Genomic DNA, 11,977 nt, shown 5'->3' with positions numbered 1-11,977 from the left:
TTCTTTAAAATCAAGTCTATGCTAGAGTATAGGCCAAATCCATAATAGCTTGCATTTAAGGGTCTGATATTTCAGGCTTCAACTAGAAAATTGGCTTCAGTGCCACTACAGGCTTTGCTCACCTTCTGAAGAACTTGTTTTTTATCTAGATATTGTTTAGGGTTTTATTTTTTTTACAGATATATATTTAGTCTCTTTTTTCCTATACCAATAACCTATTTAAATTTTATAATTTATTATCCACTTCATTTTTCCCTTTTCCAGATCTACCAAGGGTTTTTTTTTTTCCTTTTAGGGAATTTAGGTTATTGTTTATTTTTAGAATTTTAATATATTTTCTAGATTATTTCTTTTCTAGGTTCCCCCATTATTAGTGGTTATCCATGTCCATTAGTAAGATAATTTTATCAATTCCAAATTGTATTAGTTTTATTCTTTTATTTCGACTCAATCTTGAATGTCAAGTGTAGAGAGAGATCAAATACCGGGTTGTAAACCTCTTTTGGAACTTAAAGTTTTCCATCTATGAGACATTACATCCATCTTTGAATTTTATTTAAACTCTGCATTAAAGTATTTTTAAATAATGAAGGAACTACACATCTTCCTCATATGAGAATGTATAGATATTTTTTTTTTTTAATGGTTGAGGCATTTTTACTATTAATATTTGTTTTTGAAATACCACAGTCAACTCTATCATGAGTAATTGAGGAATTTCCCAATCTCCTTCATATTAGGGGTATAATGCAGTGAATGAATTACACCTCCCAAAAGTAGTAAGTAATTAGAGATAAAATTATAATTTTTTTACTTTCAATTCTTTTATCTCTCTTGATATAAAATTAATATTTTTATTTATTTTTATAGGGTAATTTTTCATTTTTTTATTTTGACATAGTTAAAATGTTTACATTACATCACATTAATTAATTAATTTATTTTTATGTAATTTGACTTGGTCAAAAAGTTAAACATTACATTATAACATCTCTATCATACTAGGTTGGAGAATACGTCTCTGTGCAATAATTGGCTAAGTATTATTTGAAAATGTTAATGTATTTGAAAGAGATGCACTCACAAATATATTTATTATTATTTTTTTATATTTATCTAGGTTTTCAATTCATTGTTATTTGATCACTTATGTTGTCATTTGTTGATTTGCATTTCTTCATAGATGACTTAATCTTAGTTGATTTGTTTTTACAATTTTTTTTACATGCCCTTATAGTTGACAGGAACTATTGTGGACTCTGATACTACTTGCGTCATCGACATGTGACATCAGAGAGATTTTGTATTGAGGTGCTCAACTACTTTCTCCTAGGCTACACCTCTAGCTTATGTGCCTTAGTGAAATCACCTATCACAATAGCCAACTTCTTATCTTTCAACCTTACTTCATTTACATTCATTCACAATGTACAATGAAAAATGGTAACAGAACAATGCATTTCAACAAGGCATAAACATGTACACTGGGAGGGGGAACTCCCAACAACAACTCACCCTTTTATGTTACCTTCAACTTCAAATGCATTATACAATAGATTTAAAAGGATGGACTAGCTGTGGTTTAACCAATACACTGTCCAAAAACATAAAATTTACACAAGGTCATGCATAGCCTTAGGATTGCACATTGACCAACCAAAGATAACAAAACCAAAATTATGTGGAAACCTGACCTATGCACTTAGCCAAAACCATAAAAAAACAAACCCACAGGATTTGTCTAAAAACTACATGACTTGGCTCGCTGGGTGAGCCTCACTTTTCCCTTCTATGACTTCATGTATTCTTAGCTACATCTTTCTGGATTTATGACCTTCATTCCATATTCCTCTTGTTGCGAGGACTTCACTTGTGTCTTGCCATCATGCACCTCTCTCTAATATATACGCACCTCAACATGAATGTTTGACGGTCATTCCCTTGGGTTGATGCCCCCTTCACCTCAAGCTGACTTTTCATTCACCATGCAGGCATCCCTCCATCTAGGAACCTTGACGTGCATGACACATGATCCCCAAGTCAGGTTCTTGATACCCCACCAGCATGTGCGAACACCTATGGCACACATTTTTTTATGCCCTCATGCCCATCTTCTCACCCATTGAGCATCATGTCTAATTGTTTGCACATATCACCGATACCCTCTACCTGATCCATCCAAGGTGTCCATTGTGAAGTCATGTTTCCCAACACTTATGCTATGTCGTTATTCCGCCTGAGATCTCCTGCTTGTTGCCCCAATATGCACACTAATCCATCTATATAACTTTGGAATCATGCGTTTATGCAGGAACATCCGGAGCACAGGCTTTCATGTTGTGCATTCCACGAGACATTCCACACACTGCTCCTTCAACCAAATCACTCGTCACTTGGCTTGTGCTTCTCATTAGAGTCGGTCTGGTCATCCTTCCGTCAGAGATCAAAACTCTTTTCATTTCATTTTTAGGTGTCTCGCTCGATTCACTCAGTTGCATTCTGCTAAGAGCATGCCATAAATCTGACGGAAGGGCTTTGTCATTCATTCCCCTCATGTCTTGTACCTGCTGGCTTAGGTCTTTTCATCAATGTTTATTAAAGTCCATGACAGTCAATGTTTGATCTTTTAATGGGCAAAGAGTCATGTCAATCATAGGTCTAGGGTTTCACAAATTGAGTTGTTAAAGTGTCCAAACACCAGCAGGTCAGAGGGAGCTTCTAAACATGTTTTTTATTTTGCGAATTTCATCATCATATGGATGGATTATGACTGTTCTTCAAAACTCTGTTTTGAAGAAAAGTCAACATTTTGTCCTTTGTAATAATTTTCAAAAGTTTTCTGTTGTTGAACTCTTCAGGCGCAACCCTGGTCTCCTTTGCCAAATTTCATGTCAGCTATCCCTGCAAAAAGTTTCCAAGAATTTCATCATTTTAGTCAAAAAATCAAGAAGGAAATTTAAAAAACAGAGTTGTATTAAAATAGAAAAAGTGCCAACGCCAAAACATTACAAAGATGGGTCTTGGAGAGTCAAAAATTAAATCCATGCCTTTATAAAGACATTTTCATGAAGATCAATGTTATTTGCATGCCAAGACCAAGGAAAAAGCCACTCAAAGCAAATTGGTTGAGTTCATGAGCGATTTGGGTGAAGTTGGAGGAAATTTGGCCAGCGCGGCGCACAGAGCAGGTGGCGCGACGCACTGGGAGAAATTGCCCAGTGTAATTTTGAATGGGCACGGCGCACTAGGATGGCGCAGCGCGTTGGGTGAGCGGTGCAACGCACTCAGCTGTTTGGCCCAAAAATTTCCAGAACGGCCTCCAAACGCCAAAATCGTGCCATTTTCTTTTGAATTCAAGTAGGTTGAGTTCCTCCTTCACTATTCAACATTCAAGTTTATGGTGTATGTTATGGTTGATGTGTTGAGCTTCCAAATAAATAATCAAACCCTATCATTTTGAATGCCTCACATATAAGCTGCTGCTTAGGGTTTCAAAACTTGTCTGCCACCAAGGTTACTCTTTTCCATTATTTATTTTGTCCTTAATTCCCTTTGTTCCTAGACTTCACTCTTTCCACTGTTATCATTATTCCCTATCCCCTAAATATCCCAAGGAGCTACCATCCCCATTGGAGCCAATGTTAGAGTCGGTCTGGTCATCCCTCTGTCAGAGATCAAAACTCTTTTTGCATTTCATTTTTAGGTGTCTCGCTCGATTCACTCAGTTGCATTCCACTAGGAGCATGCCATAAATCTGACAGAAGAGCTTTGTCATTCATTCCCCTCATGTCTTGTACCTGTTGGCTTAGGTCTTCTCATCAATGTTTATTAAAGTCCATGACAGTCAATGTTTGATCTTTTAATGGGAAAAGAATCATGTCAATCATAGGTTTAGGGTTTCACAAATTGAGTTGTTAAAGTGTCCAAATGCCAGTAGGTCAGAGGGAGCTTTTACACATGTTTTTTATTTCACGAATTTCATCATCATATGGATGGATTATGACTGTTCTTCAAAACTCTATTTCGAAGAAAAGTCAACATTTTGTCCTTTGTAATAATTTTCAAAAGTATTCCATTGTTGAACTGTTCAGGCGTAGCCCTGGTCTCCTTTGCCAAATTCCATGTTAGCTATCCTTGCAAAAAATTGCCAAGAATTTCATCATTTTAGTCAAAAAATCAAGAAGGAAATTTTAAAAACAGAGTTGTATTAAAATAGAAAAAGTGCCAATGCCAAAAAATTACAAAGATGGGTCTTGGAGAGTCAAAAATTAAATCCATGCCTTTATAAAGACATTTTCATGAAGATCAATGTTATTTGCATGCCAAGACCAAGGAGAAAGCCACTCAAAGAAAATTGGTTGAGTTTGTGAGCGATTTGGGTGACGTTGGAGGAAATTTGGCCAGCGCGGTGCACAGCACAGGTGGCATGGCGCACTAGGGAGGTGCGGCGCTGGGAGAAATTTCCCAGTGTAATTTTGAATGGGTGCGGCGCACTGGGATGGCGCGGCGCGTTGGGTGAGCGGCGCGGCACACTCAGCTATTTGGCCCAAAAATTTCCAGAATGGCCTCTAAATGACAAAATCATGCCATTTTATCTTGAATTCAAGTAGGTTGAGTTCCTCCTTCATGATTGTTCAACATTCAAGTTTATGGTGTATGTTATGGTTGATGTGTTGAGCTTCCAAATAAACAATCAAACCCTATAATTTTGAATGCCTCACATATAAGTTGTTTCCTAGGGTTTCAAAACTTGTCTGCCAACAAGGTTACTCTTTTCCATTATTTCTTTTGTCCTTAATTCCCTTTGTTCCTAGACTCCATTCTTTTCGTTGTTATCATTGTTCCCTATCCCCTAAATATCCCAAATTCCCTTTCCCAAACTTTTAATGTGAAAAACCTAGACCCTATTCCCACACCTAAATCCTAAACCCCCTCCCATATTTCCCAAATAAATCTCTCCCAATAATTCCTAATCCCCTCATATTATTTCCCCTTCTTAACAGTCCCTGTTTCAATTGTTTTCCCATTTGGCGGCAGAGTTTGCACACATCACTAAAGGAGCAATCTAAACAGTGTTCATATACCAGCGCAGTTTTTCTCTAAGGCAGTTGAAAAACAACAGTCATGGCATCTGAGCATTCATCTGACTATGAAGTGGAAACCCAAAGTGACTCACCCTTGGAAGAACAGGCACCTTGGAGGCCTCATAAAAGTGGCAGACATGTTAGAGAAGAACCGACCACCCTTACATAATTGTAGGCCTGCCCTCTTGCTATGTTGTGTTTCCAGCATCAGTCATGCTTTGAGTTTTGTCAAAAGGTGGATAGTGTTCAATTTCATCATGAGATGGCTCGTCTATTCTTGCTGCACTTACATGGAGATCAAGCTATCTTAGCCGGTGTCACCTTCACAGTTACACCAGAATCTGTCTCATTAGCAACCGGCATACCAAACATTGGATAACCATGGAACAAGAAGCAGAAGATTGACCGCTAGCATTATGAGCCATACATTAAAACCGGTTTCTTGAGGTAGCTCAAGAGAGTGTTTCCATTCCGATATCTGAAAGATTAATATGCTCCACTAATGAAATTGATCATGAAATATTTCAGCTGTGAGGATGGTTCTCTCGTCTATATGCTTATCACATCAGGTTGCTCATGCATTTCACCAGGGTACGGATGATGAACATTCCATATTTCATTTGCCGGAACATAGAGAGGATGACTACACTTGTGCAACATAAAACCCCTCAACAACGACTTAACAGTGTTTATCATTTTGCTCATATTAAAATTTTGGTGGTTCATCAGCTTGGATCATAGGGCATCACTTGGGATGATTTCATCTCTCGTGACTTCTTTAGAGCTTCACAGGGATTATCAGAGGTTAAGCATGAAGGTGGAACTTCTCATGAGTATGAGCGCCATGATACCGCTAGTGTGCCGGTATTCATCACATATCAGAGAGGCACCAGACATTTGTTTGCAGCGGCAAAGTGAGTGTTATCTCCACCCGGGGTGGAAGGGGCCTCGTTTCCTCCATTAGCATCATAGGTACAGGACAAAGGCAAGAGGCCAATGCAGGATGAGGGGCCTTCATGTGAGCCTTCAGGTGAGCAAGAAACCGACTTCATTCTCATTCATGATGACGATACAGATACAGGCCCACAAAGTGCCAAGCTTAGGGAGATCATCTAGAGCAGCAAACAGAGATCCAAGCCTTATCCCTTGAATTGGAGAGTGCTAAGTGGACCATGAAATATTTGGAGTAGAGGAACAAACAGGTTGAAGATCAGCAAGCAATCATGGATTTACAAAACATCCACGAGAATCGCCAAGCTGCACAAAGGAGAAGAATTGAGCTCACGTCATTGGAGCAAGAGATTAATGAGGATCGAGAGTCTAATCTTGAGAGAGTTAACATGCACTTAGAGAGACTGTTGGAAAAGGCCGATAAGGACCATGCATTGCTGAGACACATGGCTTTCCACTACATGGCACGGAACAAGGTCTGCAAGGCACAAATCAGGAATTTAAAGGCAAAATTGAGGAAGGCAATAAGGAAGCAAAAGAGGCAAAGGGAGCTTGATCATCTTCAGATATTGGCCGAAGCCTCTTTAGCCCAGCATAACACTTAATGAGGAAGCTCCAACCCAAATTTCAAGAAATTTGGGGCATTTTTGGCATTTTGGCAAATTTTGGAACAAAAAACAGGGTTTTTCTCCCTGTGCGCCGCGCCACCTGGCGCGCGCTTTTGCTAGGGAGCTCCAAACTGCAAAAAGTTTACATTTTTGGATTTGGCATGAAAAATCATGACTACTGGTGCATGGCCAAGAAGTTTGGGCAAGTTTTGAGTCCCGAGGAGGTCAAAAACACTCACAAAATGACCTTTCTGCCCCTATTTTGACACACAGGAAGCAGTCTTGGGAGATTGAGGTTTTGGAGGGGAAAATGACATCCAAATTGAAAAATTCCACTTGGATTATAAATTAGACAGGCAGCGCTTTCTAATGAGCTATCTTGGGCTCAATTTGGACTTCAGGAAGTGCCTCAAACTCAGCCTCAAAGTGGCGCGACGCATAGAGAAATTGGCGCGGCGCATAGAGGATTTTTGCTCAATTTTTCACCTTCCAGCTCAGAAATTCGGCCAGTTTGACTAGTTTTGCTTTTTTATGTAATTTTTGATCTATCTTGATATAATTGGATAAACATGATGTAATAATGGCACATTTTTACTTATTATAGAAGATTCATTCACCAAAAGGTGAAATGTGAGTGAATGAATCAGTTTCCTAGCATATAGGGGTAAGTTGTTTGACTACCTAGATTTCAGTTCTTTGTTTAGAATTGGTTGAAACAACTCATAGAATGATGAGCTCGACCCCTAGAGGTAAGGGAATGGGTTGGGCTAGTCTATATCATGTAATTCCTAAGTCATTTTTAGGGTTGGACACCTGTGATTGCTTTGGCATATCATTGTACATTCTATCTCTGCATTTTTGGCTAAGGAAAGACCAGGGTTTTGCAGCACTGTTTGGGATCCAGCAACTTCAGCAAGAGGATTTTGTAGGTAACATGTTGCATGTGTGAATGCATAGTATATGCATTTTTTCATTTGGTTAATTTGCTATCATTGGCATGAGTTTTTCCTGATTTGATAGTGGTTTCAACTTTGCCTTTCCATTTCCTGGATAGCCATGGAATGATGGGATTCATTTCTGGTTGAGGTTTGGATTGCTGGAAGGTTTTTGAAATGGGTGAGGTGGTCTTAGGAAAATTCCCAAGGGTTTGGGTTGGATATGGTTTTCTCCATGAAGCCCTTGACAGGTGGGTGGAGACAAAAGAAATTCTCAATGTATGGTGAGGAAATTCTAAGGCATCCAAGCTTGGTTTAGTTTTGTGATCTTAGGACCAATTTAGGTGAGATCACAATAGTTTGAGGGTGGAGGTGGCTTAACCTTTGGATTCCTTTAGTTATTTATGGCTTGGTTTATCCCATGATATCTCACATTCATGCTTGGAATATGGCACAGGGGTGATTGGGTGGAAGAAAGATTTGGTTCAACCTAATCTATGGTCGGGTGGTATATGGAAGCACTTGACTTGGTTGACTTTTACACATGTTAATAAGAGATATTTTCCTATTTTAATATAGGATAAATTGTACTTGTTAGTATGTTGATTTGAGGTATGTTTTGTTATGGTTAAGATTCTAGTTATATGTTTGTTATATGCATGGTTCCATAATATGTTCTAGCTATGGATCTTGTTCATGAATTGATATGTTAATGAATGGTTGATGAATGCATGGGATAACAAGTGTTATTGAAGCTATTATGGGAGGGAATTAGAACTTCTTGGTGATTCTCAGATGTAGTTCAGACTCTTAACATCAGATATGAATTCATGACCTGTAGCTTCTATGTTTGACATATGTTTTACAAAATTTCTAATGTATATTAGGCAGTCTAAGTCAATTTTTTTCTTGAAATTTAAATGGTTTGCATTGTTATCATCTTAGTTATTATTTTAGAAAGTTACAGGTTGACCTTGACAATGGTCTAGAGGCTAGCTTGGAAAAGTGGCTCAAATCCTAGAACCACAAGCACAAAACTAGAGCGTTTGGGTTATAACTGCATGGAGGCAAGCCCTTGAGTGTGGTTATAGCCTCATAACTGCATGGATGCAGCGCCAAGGGTGCGGTTATGGGTCTAGGTTAGTGAAAAAGGTGTCCATCTTAGGGATTGACCATGCGGGGTGGTTTGTAGCCGTCTTAGTGGTCTATATTCTATGAGGGCTGTCAGTGAAGTTGTCGGTTTGTCAGCCCCACTTCCATATCTGGAACTTGGAGGTTGAGTTATGTCATAGTAGAAACTACTTCACATTTACCAAGAGGCTTGTAAAAGCGAGTATATGTAGGGAAGGGCAGTTACAGATTGGTATTAGAGCTTCTAGGTTCAAACACTTGGACTAGATGGGCTAGATGTGATTATTATGTATGCATGTGAGTTGTCAATGTGTTTATTGTGCATGCATTGCAGTGGTTATTGTTGTTATGCATGTAGTTGATGTTACATTTTGAGTTATCATGCATGATGTGAGATGTTGATATGTTGATCTTCTCATGTACATATATACATCTATATCGTGCTAATATGGATTGATTTTTGTAGACGAGATAGCCTCCCTTGAAATTCACTAAGGTGTTATTTTGATTATGTTTATATTTGGGTTATCTAACATGGTACTCTCTTGAGATAGCAGTAAGGAGATGAGTACTCTCCTAATATAGCAGATACATTGAGAATTTTAAAGGTTGGAATAAGAAGATGCAAAGCAAATAACAACAGGATAATTCATTCACAAGAAACACATCTTGAAAATATGAAATATGAAACAATTTTCTCAAATATTGACTTGAGGTCAAGATATCACCAGGTACATATAAAAAAAGAGGACATCTACAAGACCACATTTTGTAATAGGTATGGAAATTATGAGTTCTTAGTGGTTCCTTTTGGTCTTAATAATTCTCCAACTACTTTCATTTGTTTGATGAATAGTGTGTTGCATCCTTATTTGAACAAGTTTTTGATAGTGTTCATTGATGATATATTGATATATTCTAAGAATGAGGAAGAGCATGCAGAGCACTTGGCAGGAGTATTAATATTGTTGAGAGAGAATTAGTTGTATGCCAAGATTAGAAATTGAAGTTTATTTTAGATTGAAGGTCATTACTTGGGGCATGTTGAATCCAAGGAAGGTATAACAGTGGACCTGGAAAATGTTAGAGCTATCATGGAGTGGCCAACTCTTAGGAATGTGGATTAGGTTAGATAATTCATGGGATTAACAGGTACTTATAGGAGGCTTGTCGATAAATTCTCGTGGATTGCCTATCTTATTACATCATTGCAGAGGAGAGGAAAGAAGTTTGAATGGAATGGGGAGTGTGCATTTAGTTTTGACCATTTAAAACATTTGCTTACAAATGCTCCAGTCTTGAGGATTGCAGATCTTGATAAAGATTTTATGGTATGTACAAATGCTTGCAAGGGACGATTTGATGGAACCTTGATGCAAGAAGGATAGGTGGTATGCTATGAGTCAAGGAATTTCAATGAGCACGAGAAGAACTATGTGACTCATGATCTTGAGTTGGGAGCTATCATTCATGCCTTGAATATGTGGAGGCATTATCTTCTTGGAAAAAGGTTTATTCTGATGAGCCATCATAGTGGACTAAGGTACTTGTTTGATCAATGCAATCTGAATTCCAAACAAGCTAGATTGGTGGCTACTCTCAGTGAGTTTGAATTCGAGATCAGGTAAACCACTAGTATAAAATGAGAAATTAGTTACTATGTGACTAAAAAAGTTAGTCACTATATATTTTCCAAGTGAAATACTACCAAAAATTAGCAATCTTAAGTGACCCAATTAAAAACGACTAACATAAATGACTAATTTAGTCTTGGGTTAAAACATACGACTAACTAATAAGTAATGCAACTAAAAATGACTAATTTAGTCTAGGAAAAAAAACATGACTACCTAAAAAGTACTACAATAATATGAATTATTTGTTTATGTTAGTCATTTTTATTGTGTCACTTTAGCAATCTAAACTTACAAGTGACAAGGGATTCAAAGCTTGTTATAGATTTGTTGAAAGGTTATAATTCCTTAGACACTCCTTTATTGTATCAATGGATGATTAGAGTTCTGGCGCTGATTAGAATTTTCAGAGTTATATCCTTTGTAGGAAAGTTCATTGTAGATTTAAGGGATGTAATGATGAACCAACTAGTTGAATTTTCACTATAATTTATATCTCAGGTATGATAAATGTCATGGAAAAAGTTGAATTACTTGAGAATGAGTTTTCCATGGGAATAACTCATGCCACATAAAGTTGTTAATTGACATGGCCTATAGAGGTTGGTCATAATGTGCCATGAATAGAGAGTTGATTGAAACTTCCCTAATCCTTGTAAAGTCAATCATTACCCTTCCTTAAATTCCATTGAAGAACAATGAGTAGGGAAGTTGTACTAAATTTCATTGAAAAACAAGGAGTAGGGAAGTTGCATTGAGCTGAAAATCCCTTGAAATCATATTTGAAAATTGAATTCTTAGTGGCGGAGTATTTACATATTCATTATTTTTTATTGGATTGATTTCTATTGTGTTGTTAGGAGTTTGATGTTGTAGGTCACATCCAAGAACATATCATTATGAATAAATAGTTCCATATATAATATTGGCAATATAAAGATAGAGTTTAGATACAAATTTCCACAAAGTATCCATGTTGATGAAGCAATTGGGTTATAACTCCCTCATTTATGAATCATATAAACTTCATTTTTTTATAACAAAATATACATATCACTACAAAACATAAAATCTTAAAAATAAAACATATCAAAATTGAATATTAAGCATATTCTTTATATTCTTCTCTTTGCCCTTTTTCCAATCTTTCAACCTTCCTTAGTATTTGGTGATAAGTAAACCTAAATATCTACTAGAAACATTAAACATTTAAAAAACTCTTTATATAATATCTTTCCCTAAAACTTCTTTCATTTATGAATTCAAAAACTCTTTACATAATATATTTCCACAAAACTTCCATATATCATATTAAAATTCAAAAAGACTTGAATAAAATTATAACAACCAACTCCAACAAATCAAATCATGCACATATAAACTGTAATAATCCATATTCAATCATGGCACATGGATATCTCACAAACATATATTGTCCAAATAAAGTTGGGCTCATGGATACTAGTCTTGAATTCTAGCACTTCCCCATCCACAACACTAAAAATAATATTGAAATAAATTTGAAAAACAAGAATAGTTCCCTTCCATCATGTGCCTACTCCACATATATTGGAACTCAATTGAGACATTCAAACCCCATAACCTCCCTCTTCTCAAGAGTAGCATCTCAATAC

This window comes from Pinus tabuliformis, chromosome 4_2 (assembly GCF_031772625.1).
Source record: "Pinus tabuliformis cultivar Carrire ecotype Pingquan chromosome 4_2, CPIR1, whole genome shotgun sequence".
NCBI lineage: Eukaryota > Viridiplantae > Streptophyta > Pinopsida > Pinales > Pinaceae > Pinus > Pinus tabuliformis.
Note: the sequence above shows the minus strand (reverse complement) of the source record.